Source organism: Scyliorhinus torazame, chromosome 13 (genome assembly GCF_047496885.1).
Source record: "Scyliorhinus torazame isolate Kashiwa2021f chromosome 13, sScyTor2.1, whole genome shotgun sequence".
NCBI lineage: Eukaryota > Metazoa > Chordata > Chondrichthyes > Carcharhiniformes > Scyliorhinidae > Scyliorhinus > Scyliorhinus torazame.
Window position 1 is genome coordinate 142,048,632 of NC_092719.1, and position 15,165 is coordinate 142,063,796.

Genomic DNA, 15,165 nt, shown 5'->3' on the forward strand with positions numbered 1-15,165 from the left:
ATTGAGCTTTGTTAGTGACCATTAAATTGGCCAGCATTGTGAAAGTGTTCAAAGCCATTAGATTACTTTCTCCAGTGTATAATGTGCTCTTCTGCATTCAACAGTTTTGAGATTCTGATTTGAATGTGTCAGCTTAATCGTTGATTCACAATCCTGACACATGTTGAGCCATGTTATGTGCAAAACATGGCTGAATTCTTTGGTTGAAAGCCCTGCCAACCTCTGAGCCTTTGAAGTCACCACTTCAGAGATTTTAATACATTGGCCCGGGTGACTTTGTTGACCGCAATGGAATCCCATTATGATTGCTTGATTCAGCTTCAAATTCCACAATTGGATTCAGCTCAGCCGAGGTTATTGATACAGCAGTCAAGTGGACTGTGAGATTTGTTTTGATTGACAGTTTTATGAACAATTAATAGGATTATGTTTCTGAAGGCATTTTTATGTGGTGGATTTAAGATATGCATGCCTGTGGGCCTTGGAGGTTCAATCAAAACATAGAGCTTTATGTGGAGATGTTAATGCTACAGGCTGCGATTTTACAGTATGTTGCCAGCGCAAACAGTCTTGACGTTACAAAATAGTTCTCTTAAAGTTCAGCTCCAAGGCTGCTTGTGAGAAAACATTATGAATACACAACATTTCCTCTCTCTTTAAGTCAAAGGTACCTGACACAATAAACAGTATAACATGAAAAATGAATCGACAACAGTTGAAACATCAGACATTCCCGAGGTTGTCGTTCTGTGTGTGACTGTCGGCAATCCTCAGGCGTCTGTTTTTCAGTACTTTCCGCAACCTCCGGTGACTTTGGCTTGGGGTGAGCACCGTTAGTGGTCATCTTAACCGGCGACGACATAGTGATCTGAGGTTGACTTGATATTTGATTCGCAATTGAAGTGCTGCTTTCTCCAAATGGTTCGGTCAGTGTCAGGATCTCGGGAAGGTTCAGATTGTCGATTGGCCCAGCTGGATTTGGACTCTGTCTCCTCTGCCTCTGGCAGATTTGTTTTTGTTGGCAAAAGTTGAACTGCATGCCTTTTCCATATTATATCGTCACGGGTTTGTACTGTGTAGGAGTTGATCCTTTCTGTACTTGGGTGGCAGCAGGAATCCATTTTTCACTTTTGGTATAATTTCTTTACAAAACTTCTTGACCCTGGAGAAAAACATGATGTTTCACTTTGTTCTCCCGCCTTATGACCTGATCCTGCTGCTTTTTTTCGACAATTTATTTTGTCTTGGGTGGTCTTGGCAAATCGAGTGCTATGCGCAGTGGACATTTAACCATTAGCAATGCATGCGAAACTCTCTGAGTTGTTGAGTGCGCAGTATTTCTGAACGTTAGCAGGAATTGACTCAAACATTGAGACAATGAACCTTGTTCTTCTTTGGTTACTTTGAAAGAACATTTCATCTATACAAAACCTTCTGCCAGCCTATTTGTGGCAGGGTGATGAGGAGCGGACAGGATGTGTTCAATTCTGTTCTCCTTGAAGTAGTTTATTGAACTCTTGAGATATGAAGTGTGGTCCAATATCGCTCACCAGTTGTACAGGGTAACCAAATCTGCTGAAGATTTCGCCCAATCCCTCAATTGTTTTCCCTGATGACATTGACTTCATGATGGAAACTTCAGGACATTTTTGAGAGAGCATCGACGAGAATGAAAATGCGCTCTTCAATCAGTCCGGTGTAATCAACATGAACCTGTTGCCAGGCCTCTTCTGGCCATTCCTACGGGTGCAACGGGGCTAATGGTGGCAGATTCTGCAGGAGATGAACACATTCCTGCCTTCTCCTTGATTTCGGCATTAGTTCCGGACACCAAAAAATAGCTCCTGGTTATCTACTTCATCCTTGTAATGCCCACAATGGCCTTTGTGTAATTGGTTTTCTTAATAATGGTTGAATGATGACCCTCATTCCCCAGATGAGACAACCTACCTGTATGGATAACTCAGGTCTTCGGGTGAAATGTGGCTTTAATTTGGGGTTTGCTCCTGAAGCTTTGCCTCAAACACCATGTCCATACCTCTCACAGTACTGAATCACTTCTGGTATTTTTCCTTTGTCCGGTTGATACAGGAGTGCTATCTACTTGCTTGAAGGTCAAAAACATTTCCACACTAACAGCTTATCGACAAACTGTTTGGTGAGGGTAGTCTGAAGAATCCATCTGTGTTCCCATGAAGGTTTGACTGACGATACTTGATCGTGCATGTGTGTGCTGACAAGAGCAATGCCCAACTCTGCATTCTGCTCGCTGCCAGTGACAAAATCCCAGTATGGGGTTCAAAAATCATTGTTAGGGCACGATGGTCCATCAGTAAAGGGAATTTCCTCCCATACAGGAATTAGCAGAACAGTTTTATTCCAAAAATGATTTAAAGGTTTTTTTTCTCTATCTGCGCATAATTGCTTTCAGCTTTATTCCAGGTCCTCGACACGAAGGCTATTCCAGGCCCTCGCCACAAAGGCTATCGGCTTCCAGTCACCTGTGGGCATCATGTGGGGAAACCACCGCCCAAACTGCAGAGGTGATGTGTCACATGCCAATTCCATGTGTAAATTTTGATGAAAATGTGTCAGGACTTCTGACTTGAGTAGCGCCCCTTTGGCTTGCACGAATGCTCTTTCACGTTGAAACCCCATTTCCATTTTTGAAATGGTCGCCAGATTAGGCACAAATCTTCCGTAGTGTTTAGTAAGCCTAATGAAGAACGAAGTTGGTTGACATTTTGAGATGCAGGTGTCTCGGTAATGGCTTTGACTTTCAAAGGCAACTTATGCAGTCCCTTGGCATCGAAGGCATGACCCAGATAGTCAATTGAAGATTGGAAGAAAATTTGTCGTTTTGTACTTTTGATGCATAAACTTCTAACCTTTGGAGTGTTGCATCTAGGTTGTGGAGATGTTCTTCATCATTCTTCTCTGTAACCGAGGTGTCATCCAGGTAACACTAGACTCCATCTAATCCGCTTAAGATTTGGTCCATAGCGCTTTGGAACACAGCTGGTGCAGAAGTGATGCCAAATGGGAATCTTTTGTATGAAAATAACCCATCCCCCACCCCACCACCCATATCATTCTGTATATGAGCTCCATTGCTCTGTGTTCTCATCAAACGGCCCCACGGTGCCACACCTGCCGTTTCCTGCATGTGCACAATGTGCCACGAATCTTTAGCACCACCTGGCTTCTAGCTCAGCTATTTTCCTTTGTGTTTTGCAGCACCCCAGCTCAATCTGTGGTTGCAGGATATTTGCGACTCACTGCTACCAAGTTCATTTTGGGCGGAGCACATAGCGATGCTCTCCAAGGTTGTTTCCTTCGGATTTCTTGGTTCCTCTGGTGGCTGCAACCATTGTTTGGCTCCCCTGTTGCCAGCTTTCATGCAGCAATGATTTAAATTATTTATTATTTGTTCGGGTGATTACAAATGCTGTTCGAATATATTTTGCCAGGCGCCTACAAATGTCGTTCACCAACCTCGGCAGTTTTTATGTGGTGGATTGATGGCATTGATGGTTCAAGCAAACCATCGAGCTTTATTTGGAAGATGTTAGAACTACAAGCTCTGATGTTAGACTGTTTGTTCGCACAGATGGCCGATGACAGTGTTCTCTTTAAGTGTCGCTGTTCAGCTACAGGGTTGCTTATGAGGAAACACTTTAAACACTATGAATACACAACAGTTTTTAATGGCTGTTTTTGACAGTTTTATGAGGACTTAAGAGGTTGTTTTTTTCAATTGGAGTTTGAATTGTTGTATTTTTGACAGTTTTATGAACTAAGAGGATTAATTTTTTTGAAGAAGATTATGAATTGTTGTTTATTTTGAGTGTCTCATGAGCCACTCAGTCTTTTAAATATTACTATGGGCTCATGAGTTCTGTCCATTATAGATGCTGGGTGAATGGGCACGAGGCAGGTTTGGAGGGGCATGGTACATAGGTGGCATGAGGGTGGTGGGGTGGGGATGAGTGCACCTAACACTCGTACAGAACTGGCCTAATATCCCAGGGAATGGAGATGTGTCTTTGAAGCTGCTCACCTTGGACCTGGGTCCAGAGGCAGCATTCCAACCAGACCTCTCCCTGCCTCACCACCATGAAAATAATGTGGGCAGGAGTTGGGATTGTGATGTTGGGAAACGGCCTGACTCACGGTTCCACGTTGAGGCTGAAAATCTGTGCCATAAACAAGTTTGTGAAATCAGCAAAAGATTGCAGATGTAATGTCATGCACTTTACCATAAAAATGAGGTTGTTGGTATATTGTTATGGTGAACAGGGAAAATCTATTTGTTGAAAACGTCCTTGGCAGAATAGCTATCCAGAAAATGTTAGTCCGACTTCTTGGTAACTTTGCTACTGACTGATTTCCGCACCGTCCCCACTGAATGATTTCTGCACCGTCCCCTTTGACTGGGCATCTCCCTGGCTCTCAAAGTAGCTGGGAACTTTAAGCTTACCTGCTTTATGGCAGGTAAACTTATCTGCAACTAGTGTCATAAAAAGTGGCTGTAGCTTTACTCCCCAGATACTGCTATCCTGCACTGAAGAGTCCCAGGACCCAGGTAAGCTTCACATTTCTCAAAAGGCCGGAGTAGAAAGGTCAGGCAAGAAATGTGCAGCTCCTAACTAAGTTAACTAAAAAGGAACAGAGTGACAATCCCACTGTGATTGCCACTTCACAGAAGGCCTGGCCCATTTTCTATATAGAACTGTGTGTTTCACTCAGCCATTGCTTCCTGATGAATTCTGGCAGTGATGCTTTGGGCTTGGAGTACTGATCCCCGATAACCATAACTGATGCAGCAGTCGGGACACCAGACATTGGAGGGTTTTCTCTTTTATTTTGACTTCAGTTTGGTGTTATTCTCAGTTAAGTGCTGCCTAAATTTCAAGGGAAGTTATTCTCGTATCTGGCATTTGTTTCCAGCAGAACCTAAATTTGTGGGCATGTTATTGGTGTGCAGGTGTTGATGTTCATCCTATTGGTGATCATATCCATAACTACGATGGTTGGGGGGTGGGCAGGTTGATAGGACAGTAAATGGTGGGGTTAGATTCTTGTGGTTAAGAGACACCTGAGCATTATTGTTGGATACCAGTGCTGTAGCTGCACTGAAATGGTTCAGCTAAGTTAGCAACTTTCCCTGCACAGCTCTCCAGTTCTACCACCAGGCTTTGTGGTTTTGATGAAAAGCTAATCTTGAAAATGTATGTGTTGAAGATTTACGAATTAAGCTGGTGGACTTAAAACACCATTTTCCCCCTGTCTGCCTGGCTGGCTGCTTTGATAAACAATATGATCAGGCTGTGCCTGGCTGAAGTTAACTGTATGATAATGTATGACAGAATGAACCAGGGCAGTCAACATATTGAACTTAATAACCGTGTGTTAATTTGCTGCAGTTTTCACTTGCATTAATTAATATTTAAGGCAGGCCAGTGTACTGCAATGTGGTTTTAAACATGAACTTTATAGAAATCCCATGGACGTGGATCAAGTTCTTTTGGTGACTTTAAACAAAAAGGTTGTTAGTCAGAAATAACTGTCTGGTACAGTAGCTATAGGAGGCCAGACTTGCGTCTCCAATCTGTAAACACTGTCATCTGAAAAAAATCTTATGACTTCCAGACCGGTAACTCTGCAATGAAGTTACTATTACTGGGAGCCATCCTGCTTATCAACTCCTTTGCTGGAATCTTCATGGAGTGAAGCAATTTGAATTGATGTGGCACTTTGAGTGTTAACATGCTAATAATTAGAGATGTAATTTTCCAGAGCCAAAATCATATTACTTCTCTTCAAAATAAGCATGATGTGGAGATAGTACGTTCAAATAAGTATGTTCAAATATGACTGGTTTAGCTCAGTGGGCTAGACAGTTGGTTTGTAATGCAGAACAAGGCCAGCAGCGCGGGTTCAATTCCCGTACCAGCTTACCCGAATAGGCGCTGGAATGTGGCGAGTAGAGGCTTTACACAGTAACTTCATACTTGTGACAATAACATTTTATTACTTATTATAAAGAAATATAAAGAAGTTTTACTCAAGACAGGTCGGGCTCAGTAAAGCTGAGCAATATCTTTTTAATCATATAAAAACCCATATTTGGAACAACAACTTAGTTCTAAAGCACCTACAATAATACAACTTTCCAGACTCTTCATAAGGGCAATAAAGTATAGCACTGAAACCTTTCAGTAAATATTAGGATAGATGACCAAAAGCTTGGCCCGAGAGAGGTTTTAAGGAGTGTCTTAAAGGAGCACAGAGAAGTGGAGAAATTTAGGAAGGGAATTCCAGAGCTTAGGGCCCTGGCAGCTAAAGGTATTGCTCTGTTACAATGATAGGACAATTGAAATCATTTCCTTAGGCAGTCCCTCGGGATCAAAGATGAGTTGCTTCTACATGGGTTTTTCTGATCTCTGAAAAGGCTGGAAAAGACCACTGCTTGATCTGCAGACTCCACCCCATGTGGGACAGGTGGTGTTTGGAGGGCCAGTAGATAGGCTGTTTGACAGTTTGTGCGCCTTCTCCGATGACTCAATTTTGCCTTTGCCCTTTCCAGATGAAGTCACTCTGAGTTTGGTGCTTCCCAAATTAGCTTTCTCCGTTTTGAGTTGGCACATGTTTGAGGACATTCCTGAAGTAGTTCCGTTGTCCTCCTGAGCGTTTTCTGCTGCAATCAGCCTCCGAGTAGAGCAATTGCTTCGGGGGTCTGGTGTCTGGTATGTGAGTGACGTGTCCTGCCCAGTGGACCTGGTTTTGAGTGGTTAGCACCTTGGTGCTGGACAAGTTGGGCTGAGAGAAGATGCTACTCTTGGATTGCATTTCTAGCCACCGAATCTGGGGAATCTTGTGAAGGCTCTGCTATTGGTACTTTGAGGTACCTGCTGTAGGTTATCCAAGTCTGCAAAAGCATCTTAAAAGTACTGGGATCACTGTTGTGAAGGTAAACCATGATCATAGTCTCAGGCATGAGGTCCTAGACTTCAAATACTCTCTTCCTCAGTGTGTACGGTGGCTGAGCTGACACAGGAGAGACAATTTGATTATTTATGAGTGTCCTTGTTGAGAAGAGGCTCCCAAGATATGGAAAATAATCCCCATTTTCCAGGATCCTAACATTGATCTCAATTGACAGGGGACGCTTGGTACTGTGGGAATTGAGTGGAGGAGAACCTTTGTTTTCTGAGTGTTCAGTGAGAGGCCCATTTTCTCATATGCTTCAGAAAGGAGTCGGCAATGGCCTGGGGCTCAGTTTCTGAGTGAGCGAGCATGCATGCTTCAGTTGCATACCGAAGCCCTCTGACTGAGGTTGAAGTGTTAGTTTTGAATTGAGACAGTGTATTCCTGTCTATTCTGTAGATCAGTGGTCTCCAAACCTTTTGAGCCCAAGATCATTTTTAGAATCTAAATGCAGCACAAGATCTACTCCTAAAAATTTGACTGTACTAAAACCCTCAAAAATGTACGCTACTCATAACACTCACCTATTGTTAGTGTGATACCTGTGCTTGGACACGGTCCAGCAGAGGGCAGTAGAGCAGAGCTGCTGATTGGCTGCTGCGGGGGAAATTTGCATACGTCCGTTGTGGTCACCGTAACTTGAAGGTGTACCTGTGCAAGAGACCCTACCTGGTCAAGTGAAGACGAGCATCCAGCAGAGGGCAGTAGAGTGGAGCTGCTGATTGGCTATTGCAGGGGCAATTTGCATGCGTCCGTTGTGGTCACCCTAACTTGAAGGTGTACCTGTGCAAGAGACCCTAGCTGTTCAAGTGAAGACAAGCATCCAGCAGAGGGCAGTAGAGTGGAGCTGCTGATTGGCTGTTGTGGGGGAAATTTGCATACGTCCGTTGTGGCCACCCTAACTTGAAGGTGTACCTGTGCAAGAGACCCTAGCTGTTCAAGTGAAGACATGCATCCAGCAGAGGGCAGTAGAGTGGAGCTGCTGATTGGCTGTTGTGGGGGAAATTTGCATACGTCCGTTGTGGCCACCCTAACTTGAAGGTGTACCTGTGCAAGAGACCCTAGCTGTTCAAGTGAAGACATGCATCCAGCAGAGGGCAGTAGCATGGAGCTGCTGATTGGCTGTTGCGTGGGAAATTTGCATACATCCGTTGTGGTCACCCTCACTTGAAGGTATACCTGTGCAAGAGACCCTAGCTGTTCAAGTGAAGACATGCATCCAGCAGAGGACAGTAGAGCAGAGATGCTGATTGGCTGTTGTGGGGGAAATTTGCATATGACTGTTGTGATCACCCTAACTTGAAGGTGTACCTGTGCAAGGGACCCTAGCTGTTCAAGTGAAGACATGCATCCAGCAGAGGACAGTAGAGCAGAGATGCTGATTGGTTGTTGTGGGGGAAATTTGCATACGTCCATTGTGGTCACCCTAACTTGAAGGTGTACCTGTGCAAGAGACCCTAGCTGTTCAAGTGAAGACAAGCATCCAGCAGAGGGCAGTAGAGCAGAGCTGCTGATTGCCTGTTGCGGGGGAAATTTGCATACGTCCATTGTGGTCACCCTAACCTGAAGCTGGTTTGTGGAGGAGCTGTTGTCAAGTGATAGTTAAACATGAATCACTTCTTGTGTTTCCCTCCCTACCCCCTCCTCTAACCAAAAAAACCCAGTAAGTAGTCTAACAACACAAGGTTAAAGTCCCAACAGGTTTGTTTCAAACACTAGCTTTCGGAGCACTGCTCCTTTCTCAGCAGCGCTCCGAAAGCTAGTGTTTGAAACAAACCTGTTGCACTTTAACCTGGTGTTGTAAGACTTCTTACTGTGCTCACCCCAGTCCAACGCCAGCATCTCCACATCAAAAAAAAACAACGGTTGTTAAGATCAGGAGGAAGTCTCGAGGGCAGGTAGAAGTAGAAAGAAGTTGAACCGTGACGTCACAGCCTGCAGGTAACGGATTGGCTGGTGACTTTTATTTTCCTTCCAGTGTTATCGTGCTGGGCGCAGAGATTGCTGAGTGAGTGCTTGCTGAGAAGGGGAGTGAATAACAGGTAAGCTCTTTCTTTCTTTTTCGTTTTTTTATCCAGAGGGGATGGCAGGGAAGGTAGTGCAATGTTCCTCCTGCAGAATGTTTGAGGTGAGGGACGCCGTCAGTGTCCCTGCTGATTTCATCTGTGGGAAATGCACCCAGCTCCTCAGAAAACGTGTTAGGGAACTGGAGCTGGATAAACTTTGGATCATTCAGGAGGCAGAGGTGGTCATCGATAGAAGCTTCAGGGATGTAGTTACTCCGAAAAATAAAGATAGATGGGTGACGGTGAGAGGGGCTGGGAGGAAGCAGTCAGTACAGGGATCCCCTGTGGTCGTTCCCCTTAGTAACACGTATACCGCTTTGGATAGTGTTGGGCGGGACGACTTACCAGGGGTAAGCCATGGGATACAGGTCTCTGGCACAGAGTCTGTCCCTGTTGTTCAGAAGGGAAGGGGGGGAGAGGAATAGAGCATTAGTCATTGGAGACTCCATAGTTAGGGGGATGGATAGGAGATTCTGTGGGAACGAGAGAGATGAGAGAGTTGGTGTGTTGCCTCCCAGGTGCCAGGGTGCGTGATGTCTCGGATCGTGTTTTCAGGATCCTTAAGGGGGAGGGGGAGCAGACCCAAGTCATGGTCCACATAGGTACCAACAACATAGGTAGACGAAGGGATAGGGATGTAAGGCAGGACTTCAGGGAGCTAGGGTGGAAATTTAGATCTGAGACAAACAGAGTTATTATTTCTGGGTTGTTACCCGTGCCATGTGCTAGCGAGACGAGGAATGGGGAGAGAGAGGAGTTGACCACGTGGCTACAGGGATGTTGCAGGAGGGAGGGTTTCAGATTTCTGGATAATTGGGGCTCATTCTGGGGTCGGTGGGACCTCTACAAACGGGATGGTCTACACCTGGACCAGAGGGGTACCAATATCCTGGGGGAGAAATTTGCTAATGCTCTTCGGGAGGGTTTAAACTAGTTCAGCAGGGGCTTGGGAACCTGAATTGTAGCTCCAGTATACAGGAGGTTGAGAGTAGTGAGGTCATGAGTAAGGTTTCAAAGTTGCAGGAGTGTACCGGAAGGCAGGAAGGCTGTTTAAAGTGTGTCTTCTTCAATGCCAGGAGCATCCGAAATAAGGTGGGTGAACTTGCGGCATGGGTTGGTACCTGGGATTTCGATGTTGTGGCCATTTCGGAGACATGGATAGAGCAGGGACAGGAATGGTTATTGCTGGTGCCGGGGTTTAGATATTTCAGTCAGCTCAGGGAAAGTGGTAAAAGAGGGAGAGGGGTGGCATTGTTAGTCAAGGACAGTATTATGGTGGCAGAAAGGACGTTTGATGAGGACTCATCTACTGAGGTAGTATGGGCTGAGGTTAGAAACAGGAAAGGAGAGGTCACCCTGTTAGGGGTTTTCTATAGGCCTCCGAAAAGTTCCAGAGATGTAGAGGAAAGGATTGCAAAGATGATTCTGGATAGGAGCGAAAGCAATAGGGTAGTTGTTATGGGGGACTTAAACTTTCCAAATATTGACTGGAAATGCTATAATTCGAGTACTTTAGATGGGTCCGTTTTTGTCCAATGTGTGCAAGAGGGTTTCCTGACACAGTATGTAGATAGGCCAACGTGAGGCGAGGCCATATTGGATTTGGTACTGGGTAATGAACCAGGACGGGTGTTAGATTTGGAGGTAGGTGAGCACTTTGGTGATAGTGTCCACAATTACGTTTACTTTAGTGATGGAAAGGGATAGGTATATACCGCAGGGCAAGAGTTATATCGGGGGGAAATGCAATTATGATGCGATGAGGCAAGGCTTAGGATGCATCGGATGGAGAGGAAAACTGCAGGGGATGGGCACAATGGAAATGTGGAGCTTGTTCAAGGAACAGCTACTGCGTGTCCTTGCTAAGTATGTACCTGTCAGGCAGGGAGGAAGTGGTCGAGCAAGGGAACCGTGGTTTACTAAAGCAGTCGAAACACTTGTCAAGAGGAAGAAGGAGGCTCATGTAAAGATGAGACATGAAGGTTCAGTTAGGGCACTCGAGAGTTACAAGTTAGCTTGGAAGGACCTAAAGAGAGGTAAGAAGAGCCAGGAGGGGGCATGAGAAGTCTTTGGCAGGTAGGATCAAGGATAACCCTAAAGCTTTCTACAGATATGTCAGGAATAAAAGAATGACTAGGGTAAGAGTAGGGCCAGTCATGGACAGTTGTGGGAAGTTGTGCGTGGAGTCCGACGAGATAGGAGAGGTGCTAAATGAATATTTTTCGTCAGTATTCACACAGGAAAAAGACAATGTTGTCAAGGAGAATACTGAGATTCAGGCTACTAGACTCGAAGGGCTTGAGGTGCATAAGTGTTAGCAATTCTGGAAAGTGTGAAAATAGATAAGTCCCCTGGGCCGGATGGGATTTATCCTTGGATTCTCTGGGAAGCTAGGGAGGAGATTTCTGAGTCTGACTTTGATCTTTAAGTCATCTTTGTCTACAGGAATGGTGCCAGAAGACTGGAGGATAGCAAATGTTGTCCCGTTGTTCAAGAAGGGGAGTAGAGACAACTATAGACCAGTGAGCCTTACTTCTGTTGTGGGCAAAATCTTGGAAAGGTTTATAAGAGATAGGATGTATAATCATCTGGAAAGGAATAATTTGATTAGAGATAGTCAACACGGTTTTGTGAAGGGCAGTTTGTGCCTCACAAACCTTATTGAGTTCTTTGAGAAGGTGACCAAACAGGTGGATGAGGATAAAGCAGTTGATGTGGTGTATATGGATTTCAGTAAAGCATTTGATCAGGTTCCCCACGGTAGGCTACTGCAGAAAATACGGAGGCATGGGATTCAGGGTAATTTAGCAGTTTGGATCAGAAATTGGCTAGCTGGAAGAAGACAAAGGGTGGTGGTTGATGGGAAATGTTCAGACTGGAGTCCAGTTACCAGTGGTGTACCACAAGGATCTGTTTTGGGTCCACTGCTGTTTGTCATTTTTATAAATAACCTGGGGGAGGGCGTAGAAGGATGGGTGAGTAAATTTACAGATGACGCTAAAGTCGGTGGAGTTGTGGACAGTGCGGAAGGATGTTACAAGTTACAGAGGGACATAGATAAGCTGCAGCGCTGGGCTGAGAGGTGGCAAATGGAGTTTAATGCAGAAAAGTGTGAGGTGATTCATTTTGGAAGGAATAACAGGAAGACAGAGTACTGGGCTAATGGTGAGATTCTTGGCAGTGTGGATGAGCAGAGAGATCTCGGTGTCCATGTACATAGATCCCTGAAAGTTGCCACCCAGGTTGAGAGGGTTGTTAAGAAGGCGTACGGTGTGTTAGCTTTTATTGGTAGAGGGATTGAGTTTCGGAGCCATGAGGTCATGTTGCAGCTGTACAAAACTCTGGTGCGGCCGCATTTGGAGTATTGCGTGCAATTCTGGCCGGCGCAATATAGGAAGGATGTGGAAGCATTGGAAAGGGTACAGAGGAGATTTACCAGAATGTTTCATGGTACGGAGGGAAGATCTTACGAGGAAAGGCTGAGGGAATTGAGGCTGTTTTTGTTAGAGAGAAGAAGGTTAAGAGGTGACTTAATTGAGGCATACTAGATGATCAGAGGATTGGATAGGGTGGACAGTGAGAGCCTTTTTCCTCGGATGGTGATGTCTAGCACAAGGGGACATAGCTTTAAATTGAGGGGAGATAGATATAAGACAGAGGTCAGAGGTAGCTTCTTCACTCAGAGAGTAGTAAGGGCGTGGAATGCCCTGCCTGCAACAGTAGTGGACTCGCCAACACTAAGGGCATTCAAATGGTCATTGGATAGCCATATGGACGATAAGGGAATAGTGTAGATGGGCTGTAGAGTGGTTTCATAGGTCGGCGCAACATCGAGGGCTGAAGGGCCTGTACTGCGCTGTCATGTTCTATGTTCTATCTGTGAGTGCTGTAAAGTCTAAGTTGGAGTTTGAGACGGCCAATCTCATACAGTCCGTCAGATGGGCATTTGTGAGATGAGTATGATAGTTGGATTTGTGATTTTCATCTGAGGAAAAAGCCATCTCACAGACATATGGTAGCACAGTGGTTAGCACTGAAGCTTCACAGCACCAGGGTCCCAGGTTCGATTCCTGGCTTGGGTCACTGCCTGTGAGGAGTCTGCACATTCTCCCCGTGTCTTTGTGGGTTTCCGCGGGGTGCTCCGATTTTCTCCAACAAGTCCCGAAAGACATGCTGTTAGATAATTTGGACATTCTGAATTCTCCCTCTGTGTACTCGAACAGCACCGGAATGAGACGACTAGGGGCTTTTCACAGTTATTTAATTGCAATGTTCAATGTTAATGTAAGCCTACTTGTGACAATAAAGATTATATTATTATAAAGTATGTGGAACCAAAGTAGACCTTCACCTTGACTGTGCAGGATGTCAGAAGAGGGTACTTCTCTCTGTCGACAAGTCCCCAAAAGTCTTTGTCCCTTGATTTAGCTGTCATTTTGCATGGTGATGATTTCCATATCAAGTCCACTTCTTTGCTCCAACACCTGCTGAAATTGTGCTGTCAGCTCTCCAATGTCGACTTGAAGAAAAGGATTTGAGACAAGCATAGTGATTGGTTCCACCTTGTCTATCTCCTGAAATTATCTGTTGAATTCCTTTTCCAATTTGTTCAGGTGGTCACAGAATTTGTTTGGCTGGAACCCTTTCTATTTGACCTGTTGTTGGACTTTCTCCAGATTTGGGAAGTGCTCAGTGATTTTGCTCATTTACTGTGAGGATCACAGGCCCAGTTTCAACTTGAACACATTCACTGGTATTGTGAGACGAGGCTCTATCCCTCCCTTGCAGTTCTCCATTCAGCTGATCAATTTTGCACTTGTGTCCGCAACAAACGCCAAATCTGACAACCAAGCATCATCTGACAGCTTGCTGTAGACCTCAATTCTTGATTTTAGAAAGGTGATGTGGTGATATGCATCACTGTATATACACAAGGGGTTAATGTAAATACACTACAACTAAGTAAACACTAGAGGGATTACCAGAGATGTCATGACATGCAGACATACAGCTAATGAACACTTAGAATAGGACGCAACCAATGAGCAGTCAAGACACCACCAATGAGCAGTCAAGACACCCAGAGGTGACACTACCACAAGGGGGCATTACACAACCCATATATAAGGACAGGGCACATATGCTCCTTCTCTTTCCACAGGCGACACATAGAGAGTAGGACAGGGGCAGATCAGAAGCATCACACCCACCGCGTGGCTTAGAGCAGACTGGTTAGTTAGACTGAGTTACTATAGCAAGATTAGCAGGAGAGTCAAACTCATAGAGAACTGTGCTAATGGTTCAATACATCACATTGAACTTACTTCAAAGTCTGGAGTATCTTTTGGTCAAAGCTGCATCGAGTTGCAGCCTGTGTTATCCCAGAGTACATAACACAGGTGACAGGGAGCAGACCTACAAATCCCTGGGGGGCTTTTCCTTGACTACTACATGAAGGATAAGTTCATAGTAGGTTGCGTCAACCTCATTGAATATTGATATTAACAAGCGATGTTGCAGAGCTCGAGCACGAATTGAGTTGATAATCTTGACAACAATTGTCATTACATGAGAAAAGTCAATAATCTTGCTTGCTAACACTTGTCGGTAGATAATACATTGGTAATTGACAAAGGAGGGAAATCAGGATCATTCTGCAAAGTGCAACACCGCCTGCATTGATATCCAGTATTGACGGTGCACCATCGATTGTGATTGAAAATGATTTCTTGATCGGAATGTTTATCTCAGTCGCATACCTTTTTGAATTTGTTGTGGATATCCTTGTCTCTTGTCCTCTCTGGGTGACAAACGAATGAGAATGTCCTCCTTTGTTGTTGAGTCTTTGGTTTTGTTCCCATGGCATTCAATCAGCTGGGCCGTATCCGCCATGTCTACTGATTCTTCAAACTGCAGTGAGAAACATTCACAGCCTAATAAGTCTTGGTGTATTTGCTGAGTCACATCTTCAGACTACAATTCCACCCGGCATGCTCTGGATGGCTGTCACAATTCCATCTTTGTTTTTCACGTCTTTGAACAAAGAGTCGGCAGCAACCGTCATAGCCTACTTGATAACTTCCCCTTTGGTGAATGGGTTCGGCTGATG

At 44.8% G+C, this 15,165-nt stretch overlaps 1 protein-coding gene across 2 annotated transcripts in view; it reads left to right on the top strand.

Moving 5' to 3' along the window:
- pdzrn3b (PDZ domain containing RING finger 3b) overlaps window positions 1–15,165 on the top strand; it is a 409,349-nt gene that overhangs the window by 78,598 nt on the left and 315,586 nt on the right. The gene's annotated exons all lie outside the window — the stretch shown is intronic.